This window comes from Pelodiscus sinensis, chromosome 29 (assembly GCF_049634645.1).
Source record: "Pelodiscus sinensis isolate JC-2024 chromosome 29, ASM4963464v1, whole genome shotgun sequence".
In the NCBI taxonomy this organism is placed as follows: Eukaryota; Metazoa; Chordata; order Testudines; family Trionychidae; genus Pelodiscus; species Pelodiscus sinensis.
The window spans coordinates 10,982,218-10,992,072 of record NC_134739.1 but is presented as its reverse complement, the minus strand read 5'-3'; positions in this window follow the sequence as shown (position 1 = coordinate 10,992,072).

Below are 9,855 nucleotides of genomic sequence, written 5' to 3'. Positions count from 1 at the left end.
CAGAGCAGACACAGTAACCCCCCCAATAACTAGGTCACGATGCAGCATTCATCACGTCTTGCGGAGCAGTTCCAAATCTGCCAAGCGAGAGTGGGATCTTTCGCATGGACTTCCAGCCCACCGCATCATGTGCAGCCGGCAACATGTGTCACCAGCCAACATGGAGACAAATTACCCCGTGAAAAGTGACTCCACCAGCAAAGATCCTTCCTTCAAACTGCTCATTACTGGAAGGGCGGGGACTTCAAGGAACTCTTCCTAAACTCAGTGTCACCTGTGCTCGCCCTGGGACGTGGCCAAGGGCGTGGACAGGAGACACATTTCCCAGGCCAGTGAATGAATGTGTCTCTTGGGCATGGCCAGCCTGTCGTGCCAACCTTGGGACTCCCTCCAGGAGTTAGCTGTGTCTGCTCTCCCTTCAAGCTGTAGGTTGCGTCACCCTGAGGAAGCACTTAGACTTGGAGCAATGTATGGGCTGAAAGCTAAAGGCGCCCTACTCTGGCATCCTTAGGGGCAGGCAGCCCCCCCCATGCAAACACTTAGCTCTTGTTCTGAAACCCACCCCTGCCCCTCTAAGTCCGAGATCCCAAAGCAACCCCATGCCAGTAACACTGATCCGCAAATGCTGCTATTTTCCATTAAGACATTTAAAAGAAAAGGTAGATTTGACGCCGATTTTTTGGCGATTGTCTGGGGGTGGGGGCCTGCCTTTTTAAGGAAAACCTGGACATTTTTGAAAGGAACAAAACTTCCAAGGCCAAAAAAAAATGTATTTTTTTAATGCCTGGGTTTGGCAGGAAACATTTTGAATGGTTGTAACCAGTTTGTAAAATATTGCTAGGTCCCCTGTCAGTTCCATCCCCTGCTCTGTCTTACGCTGAGATGGTTTGAGGGCGGGCTGGGGTCTATGGAACCCCGAAAGCAGCATCCCAGAACCCCCCAAGAGAGGACAGCCGAGGGCCCTGGCAGCTTGCCCTGGTCTGCAACCCCACCTTCACTCGGCCGTTGAGAATAGCTCGCAGGGCTAGCCCAGCATTTCTCCTCCAGTCCCTGTCCTGGGCTTGCCTGTGTCTGGCACCAACGCAGCAGGTTCCTCCCCATCGCAGATGGAAATCCTAAACCCTGACCCACTTCCCGTGTTATTGCTTATTTCATTATGACTCACAGACACATGGCCACACTGCAGCTCGAGCAATGTGAGGCGGCTGGGAGGAAGGGCTATGAAATTTCTGAGGCCGTGTGTCTCTCCCCGCTCGCCCACTGCCTGCTTTCCTTACCCAGCGGGGCTCTGCGCGGGCAGGAAAACAGCCCTGCCTGCCTGCCTGATTGCCATCAGCTCCGGGGGGCGGGAGGGGAGCAGGAGCTGGCCCTGACAGGTGCAGGCAAAGGGGTGAAAAGGTCGTGGGCTCATCTAGGCCAGGATCTAATCCTTCCCGTGGGCGGTGGGTGAATCTAAGCCTGGGGGAGGCAAGCGTGAGGCCCCGCCTCTGCCACCCAAGGCCCCGCCCCTGATGCCTGAGGCCCCGCCCCTGCCTCCCAGGGTCCTGTGGGAGCCACGCACCCCCATGCATGCACATACACACACACACTGTAGGGCAGCTACCCCTCCACCAGCAGGCCAGCCTTCCCGCCCTAGCCCAGGATTGGTGGGGGGTGGAGATGAGCAGGTGGTGCACCCTGGCAGGAGCACAGCGGAGAAAGCGGGTGGGTGGTGTAGAGCTCCAGCTTTCCTTGAGGGGGGAGCAGGCAGCATGCAGCCCCGGGGGAAAACAGGGGGTAGGATGGCTGGTGCACGGCCTACGCCGTCCCCAGAGCATGAGGAGGGCTGTCCCCCGGGCCTCAGCCTGCCCAGTCCCAGGAGGACTGGTGGCAAAGCCCAGACAGCCCTGTGAGACGGGAGAGCGGTGCCGAAGGGGGGCAGAGGCTGGGGGTGGAGTGTGGGTGGGGCCGGGCGGGCAGTTTGGGAACTTTCCCCTGCCTCTAATACTCCCCCCCCCGGCTTCCTCCTTCAGACTGGGCTTACTGGGGCGACCCTCGGCTCCTGTCTGCCTCCAGCAAGGGGGGCTGAGAAGTGACAAGGTGCATCGGCCCTGCTGGGTGCAACCCCCCCAACCTGGCCAGACTGGCCCCGCGGGATGGTCTGGCCAGAGCTCGCATGGCCCAGCTGCACTTCCTGCTCCCAGTCCCGGGATGCGGGCGCATGGGATTCCCTGCCTGCCGGGGAGCTCCCTTCCCCTCAACACCCCCGTTCCAGTCCTGAGCTCGTCACTTTCCGCACACAAAACCCGTCCGCCCCTCTCACTTGGCAGCAGAATTCCGGAGCCGGGGACCAACCCTGCAGCCCTCGCGCCTCCAACTTGCCCCTTGGCCCCACGGGCGGGTCTGGGGAGCGTCTGCACCCCAGGGGCTTAACAAAAACTGCAAACCCGGTTGCTTCACCTCCAGGGACGCGGCGCAGCTGAGCGGTGCGCGTGCTCAACCCCTGAGCTCTGCCTCGCTTGAGGCAAGTCGGCTTGTTAAGGGGCCACCTTCCTTCCCTTCCCAGGGATGGATCTGGCCCCAAGTAGCCTTGCTGGGAACAGCCAGAATCTTTGATTTCAGCTGCCCACCCTGGGGTTCTCACGGCTTCCCGTGAAACAGCCGTGGCTGGCCCCTGCTGGAGACAGGCCGCTGTCCCGGGCACTGGGGTCCGATCTAGTCTGGCAGCCCCTGCGTTCTGGGTCTTCAGCTGACAATTGGTGGAGAGCACACGGCCAGGAACTGGCTGCAGGATTCGGAAGCTGATGGGCATGGGAGGCGTTATTGGCTTTTCCTGCCTGCCATTAACATCTGCATTTCCACCTCCAAAGCTATGAGACACATCCAGCCCACTTAATTAGCCTCATTCACACAGGTCCTACAATTGACAGGCACTTCTGCTGCTGTTATATAGCTCTCTTGGTTTCTGTTGCTTCCACTCCAATTCACCTGATGAAGTGGGTTTTGGCCACAGAAGTGCATGATCCTATCTGGTTTGGTTAGTCTCTGAAGCTACGTCGACACTGGGAAATGATTTCGAAATAAGTTCTTTTGAAATAATAACTCCCGAAATAACTATTCTGAAATAAGCGTATTCCCCCAGGAAAGCAGGAGTTGTTATTTCGAAATAAGAGGCTTAGTCGTGTGGACGCGCCGCTTGTTATTTCGAAATAACACCCTCGCGTAGACATGCCCTGACGTGCCACAGGACCACTCCTTGGTTTTATGCTGAGCCTGTTCATCCTCCCCGCTCTCCAGGCGAGTGCATGCAGGACTGCCACAAAACCAGAGCTGTGCTCTCGTGCGCCGCCCGCCGGCTCTGCAGGAAATGTCGGGGTGACTAGAAGGTTGCTCCCAGGTGGGGGTTGAGCAACACGCTTCTTAGAGGCAAAGAGATCTGCTTAGCAGACTTGGCCCTTTAAACCGGACTCCAGCAGTGGATGGGTGCTTCCCACCCCCCCGAACCCTGAGACGGCGCAAACGCATTCTGCTCCTGTGCACGGTGTCACGGAGCAATGAGGGGCTGCGTCCCGCCGGCGCCTTTCACCCGCGGCTCAGCAGGCACCTGGCGGTGGCAAGTTGGCTCTTCCGGGCAGGGCCGGGCTTTGTGTTTGTGCAGCGCCTGACGCGCTGGGTTCTCGCTCCACCTCCAGCTTCTAAACCAGCCTTCTCTCTGCTCTGGTGTGAGCCCCAGGCTCTCCAGGCACAATCCCGGGGGGTGAGGCAGGCAGAATCGCAGACCCGTCTCGCCCATCTCCCTGGGGTGAGAGGAACACTGGCCCCAGCCATGCAGAGAGTCTAAAGCAGCAGGAGAGTCCCGTGGATCCGGGGCCAGCCCCTGTGCTGGGGCAGTGCTGGGAACGCGGCGTCCGGCTCCCTCCTGCTCTCCATCCTCACTGCCCCTGTCGCCGTGGAGACAGATTCCCGCGTCCGTGTAAGATGCTCTCAGGGGTGCAGAGCGCAACGAGCTGGGAGGGCCTGATCCTCCCCTGGGCCCGACTGAACACAAATCACTTTCCTGATTGCACCGGGCACCCTAGGGAGCTGGCGCGTTTCCCGGACGCGGGGTGACGGCGGGTGGCTGCGGGGTGACGCCTGAAGGGACACGCAGGGCACATGCTACAGCCTGCTCCCGACCATCCCCCCCGGGACAAGCCGGGGGCAAATGAGTCCGTGTGGCCCAGGTCAGTGCACCGAGCTTGCTGGCCAGGGGCCAGGCCTGCAGGTTTGCAGACACAGCTCTGCTGGACTTGTCCCTTCTCACTCCACCCCTCACAGGCAAAGACGACTCGGCTCAGACCCCCAGCTGCCCTCCGGAGGGGAGCGCGTCAGAGCCGGGCTGCCTGCTGGGACTCACCCCACTGCGGCCGGGCAGGGACCCCAAAGGGCTTTTGCATTTGGGACAGGAGGGGAGTAGCTGGGCAGCAAGTCACCCCTGGGACCGAGGGAACAGGTCTCTGTGGCTGGCTGCCATGGCTTGGGACTTGGCACCCGGCACGTGCCCAGCTCACACCTGCCTGCGTAAGGGTTTATTTTTACCTCCAGGCAAGCCCTGCCAGCTTCTTTATCTTGTGAAAGCTTTTCCAGGAAGGAGCTTTGTGTATGAGACTGCAGCTACCAAAGCCAACAGAGGCTACTGCCTCGCAAGCGTCCCTGCCAAAGCCCGTCCCGGGCGTATCCCCGTGGACGTCGAGAGGTTGTGGGAGCGCTTCCCAAATCTGCACGGGGGATTTGAGCTGGAGCGAGCAGTCCCATGGCTGGCTCCGAGGAGTAAGGGCGCCTGCAGTGGAGCACTAGGGGGCAGGATTCAGTTCTACTGTCTGCGGGTGTGCCACTGGCCTTTGGGTGACTTCCAGCAAGTCGTCGCCTTGCCCTGCCTCAGTTTCCCCAGCTGCCCAGCAGGGATGCCAACACCGACCTCTCGTGTCTCATGGAGGCCAAGGGATACAAAGTGCAGCGGCCGAGCCCACGGTGATCATCCTCAGGGCAGGCCCCGGGGAACAGGCCCTTGCTAGAGAAAATGCACAAATCCAGCGCACAGTGGGAGCTCTCTGGCTCCATCTCTCACCAAGTGTTTAATACGAGGACCAGCTAATTCCCCCCCCCATCCCTTCTACAAAGCCTCCAGAAGGGGCTTTGTGACAAACCAGTTCCCCCCCGCCCGGTGAATAACCTGCCGGAACAAACAGGCAGGTTAATGCTTCTCATCAGCAGGTCAGGCGCGACTGTTAGCTCGGAGGAAACTGAGGCACGGCAAAGGGTCGGGCCCGAGACCAGGCTTTGCACATGATTTGCACCCTCTGAGGATCCAGCCCCAGGCTCCTGTTGCTCCGTCATGTGACGGGCCCTTTGGGCTCCCTCCAGGCTGGTGGCTTGTGCCCCGGCGAGGGAAGTGAAGGAGAAAGGAGTGGGCACACGCAGCTCCACCAACAAACATCAGTTCAATTCGACCTTAAACGGGCCCTCGTTTTCCCTTCCTCCTTAAAACCCGCTGCTGGGTGCTTTGGAGAGAGGGCAGGGCTGGAGGCAAAGGCAGCCCATTAGAGCCACAGGGGAGTTTTTCTTTAACAAACTGCCTTTCACTGCAGGCTGGATTCACACCCTTACTCAGCTGTTCTCCACTCTGCGGAAAGGTTGGGAGCTGGGCTCCCAGCAAAGCAAGGCCAGGCAGTCTCCTTTGCTGGGAGTTCCCTGAAAGTTGCTGTTCATGTTGCCCATCTACCAGAGAGAAAAATCAGCAAATGCTCCCAGTTCCTTACATGTGTCTGGCCAATTTCTTTCCCCCCCCATCAGAGAATGGGACCCCCCCCAAGTGGAAATCCAGCCTCCTCTTAGGGCCAATTCCACCTCCTCCAAGGGAATAACTCACCTTAACAAACAGTAGCACTTAGCACTTTTCTGTCACAGTTCAGGCATGACCATTCATTCCGGGGAAACTGAGGCACGGAGCAGGCTGGGGCCCAAGCCCATCCAGAGAGCCAGCTTTGCCTGGCAGCTTTCCAGCCTGCCCTGCAAAGTCATCGGGTGCTGGGACCAGCTCAGTTCCAGAACCAAGCTCTCTCCCTGACCAAGAGGAGTAAACAAAACCAGGCAACCCAGGAGCCAATACCATGTGCAGAAAGGGGGGGGCAGAAATCTGAACCGGGGTGGGAGCCTGGAGCAGGCAGCCGGCTCTCCCCTTGCTCCCCGTCACCCCCGGGCAGCCTCCCGCCATGGCGCGGTTCGGACGTCGGTGAAGCTCGGGGCGTTCAGCCCAGCGCAGACTCCCAGCCCAACCCGGAGACCCCCCCCTTATAACACAGGCCTGGGAAACGCTGGCCATGCAGGGGACCGCCCTGGCCACACGGGCGCTGGTTGCACTGGGGGCTCTGTGGTGGGGCTGCAGGGGCCGGGGGCGTTTCAAGGGGATGCCCTTGTGCATTGCAATGTGCAGCCCCCTCCCCTTGGAGCCCACCTCTCGCTGCAATGAAGAGGGGTCCCCCCCTTCCCCCAGCAGCTGTTTGCACGGGGCCCGACCTAGCTGCAGTGAAGTGCCCGAGCTGGGGCCCTGCCTCGCGCCTGGCGGCAGGGCGAGCGGGGGTTTCCTTGGAGGGGCTGCACAAGGCTTTCCCAAGGACGCGGGGACCCGCCCTGCTTTGGTGCAGTGTAACGCCTGCCTGCGGAGGTGGCTGGCGCGAGTTTTCCAACAGCCTCCCCCTCGCTGCGCATTGCAGGAGCTCCCAGGCGGGCGGGGGGGGGGATGTAGGCTGGGCCGCTAGGAGCAGTCCCCTCCTACCCCACTGCCTGCTTTGGGAGAGAGCCCACATTCCTGCCTGCGGGATGCGGCCCCAGAGGAGCGTCGCCAGGAAGCCTGGCAAACAAGAGCTCCGCGCTTGCAAAGCCGCGATTGCCGGGGCGCCAGGGGAGGGGGTTAGCCCCTGGCTCCGGATCAGGCCCGGGGGGGGGGGATCTTTGGAGAACCAGGGCCAGGCTGGTTCCCCATCCATGCGGCTCCAGGGCATGGCTCAATCGCCCTGTTTCGAAAGCCGATCGTGGAGGAAACAGCTTCTGCCTTTGGCTCTCCGGCTAGATTGCAAAAGGGCCAGGCTGGGGGTGGGGGAAGGAAACCGGGAGTCTGAGCTCACATGTGGCGGCCGAGTGCGGCCCGTTGCTTTGGTTCTGCAGTAGCCCTGCCCCCCCGCCGCTGGACACGGTCTGTCCTGAGGTTGATGACCCAGCGGTCACCGCGCTGTGCAAGCTCCAGTGTCCCAGTGTCGGCAGCTTGCACAAGGGTAAAAACCACTGGCCATTTCCGACACGCAGGCAAAGGGCCGTGACTTAGGCGTGTGCATAAACATGAAACCCCACGCGTGGTGCCCTGGCACCGGGTTTGAAACTGTTCCCTCAGGAAGGAGCTGCCAGCAGGCCTGGCGGGAGAGGGGCTCCTGTCTGCAGGCGGGGGGGAAGGGGGTTAGCCGGAAAGAAAATCTTGCTCTCCAGTTTTTGCTTCTGTTTGGGGCGTTTCTCCATAATGTGGCACCATCCAGGGCCCGGCAGCGGGGGCCGCCCTGGTGCTTTGCTGGTTTCCGGAAAGGCTCCAGCTCCCGGAATCGGGCACACGGTAGAGCTGCTGCGTTCATGCCCCACGAGAGCTCGAAGCCATGTCCCCAGGGGCCCCCGAGCCCAGACGGCGAGTCCGCAGCCCCCCCCTCTGGTTCGATCGCTGGGGAGCCTCTTGGGATTGCTGAACCCCGGGGAGCCGGCAATGCCGCCCCAGGCTTACACTGACCCCTGCTGGAAGGGCCGTTCTCGCCTTCCTGCCAGGCTGCCCCCCCTGGGCATGGCACGCTGTCCCCCTACCCTGCCCTGCCTGGCTGCAGCACATCCACCTGAAGTCAAGTCTCCTGGCCCCGGAAGCCAGTGAGGGCTGGGCGGGGAAGGACTTTGCCTCTTTATCTGACCTGCACCTTCCCTCCCCCGTGGGTTGTCACCTGCCTTGAGTCAAGCGCTCCCGCTCCCTGTCTCCTGCTCCCTGGTCCTGCCAGGGGGCTGGGGGGAGGCAGAAGCAGACCTTGCTGCAAAACTTCGCTTGCCAGCTGCAGCCCCGATGCTAAGGTGATGGCCAGAGCAGGGTGAGGTGGGAGGTGCCCCTTTGGGAAACCTCCCCGCGGCGTCCATGCTGTTACCCCGGGGACGGATGTGGCCCGAACTTTCTCCCCTGCTGACCGACCAAAGCAGGAGGTGTGCTGGGTCGTGCGCTCCAGGATCGGCCCCCGTTGACCCACTAAGCTCCCGGCATGTCCCCATCTGGCCGGGGCTGCTTGTTGTTGTTCCTGCTCCCTCCCAGGGCCGAGGGAGCGGAGCGAACCCGGAGCAGCGGCCGTGCTGGCACGGACACCGGCATGTGCGCCGGCCCAGCCTAGGGCTTGTGTTTGCCTTGCCAGCCCATGTGAGCCCGGGCGCTGCCCTCCCCTTCTCCTCCTGCTGCGCTCAGCCCTCTCCATCTGAGCGAGCTGTTTGTGGCGCCTCCGTCACGTGGCCCAGGCATGTGCGGGCTGCTCCATTTTTAGCCACAGCAACTTCCCAGCTCCACATCCCTGCTGCAGAGACATGTGCAGGGCTGGGAGCGGAGGCCGGCACGTGGGCCTGCAGGAGCTGGGTGCACTGGCTGGCCGCAGGAAACTCCTTTTGCCGAGCAAAACACGCCGGGCTTGTGCACTGCCGAGCGGGCGGGGGAGCCCTTTAAATAAAGCTGGGCTCAGTGCAGCCGGCTGGAGAGAGCCGGTGCGGCTTCCCGCGATGGAGATTTCTGCCACTGGCTGCCAGGGAAGCAGGGGGAGGGGGATTTGGCCGGGGGGTGCCCTGATGCAGAGGGATTGCAGGCCTGCCAGCACAGAGCACCCAGGCTGCGGAGATGCCGCGAGCACGCAGGGCAGGTTGGCTGCCGGGCTGGTCGGTGGCCTGCCTCGGGGGCTGTGCAGGGACCCCCAGATCCACGCGGTTCTGTGAGCCCCCAGCACCCCCTCCAGCCAATAGGAACTCATTGGATCCCTGTGGGCAAATACGCAGACAGAGACCCTTGTGCCTAGCGTGGGCCAGCTCCTTCCCCAGAAAGCGAACAGCCTAGAGGGCCCCCACCAAGCCTGACTCAGGAGCACTTGGCTAACAGCAGGGCACAGGAGTCGTCCATCTGCCTCAGACCCAGCGACCGGCCGATTCAGGGATTCCTGGGCCCCGCTGGGTCTGGCCGCTGGCTGGGGTGGCCCAGGCCAGAGAACTGCCCCCCAAGCGATTCCCAGGGCAGATCTTTCAGCAAAACCTTCTGTCCTGATTGCCAGGGATGGAGACTCTAACTCCAGCTCCTGCCTGCTCTGCCTTTCCAAAGACCCTGCCCCCCGTTTTCCAGATCGCTCAGTTCAGTGGGCGCAAGTTGAAAGCCGAGCAGGCCCCTGGAGGTGCCCATCCCCTTAGCATCCAGGCTCCTGCCTTTGGGGACTTCTCTCTTGTCCAGGGCTCAGTTCTACTGCTCTTGGTTCCTTCCTCCAGGCTTGGGAGAGAAGCAAAAGGTCCGGGGCTCCCCCTGGAGACCCTTCTATAGCCTGCTCCCTGCCATCCCCTTGCGGAACCCCTTCATACCGAGGACAATGGAGTCCGTGTTTGCTGACCGGGGGCCTGGCCTGCATGGAGTCCGTGTTTGCTGACCGGGGGCACTGGGCACTGGGACACAAACACGCCTCCCATGAGCTCTGGAACAGCCGGCTTTGAAACCGTGCCCTAGACGTGGCGTGCAGTTCAGACCCATAGCGGTCCAGCGTGCGTCTGGGTATGAAGCAAAGGGGGGTTGGGACAGGCCTCGCC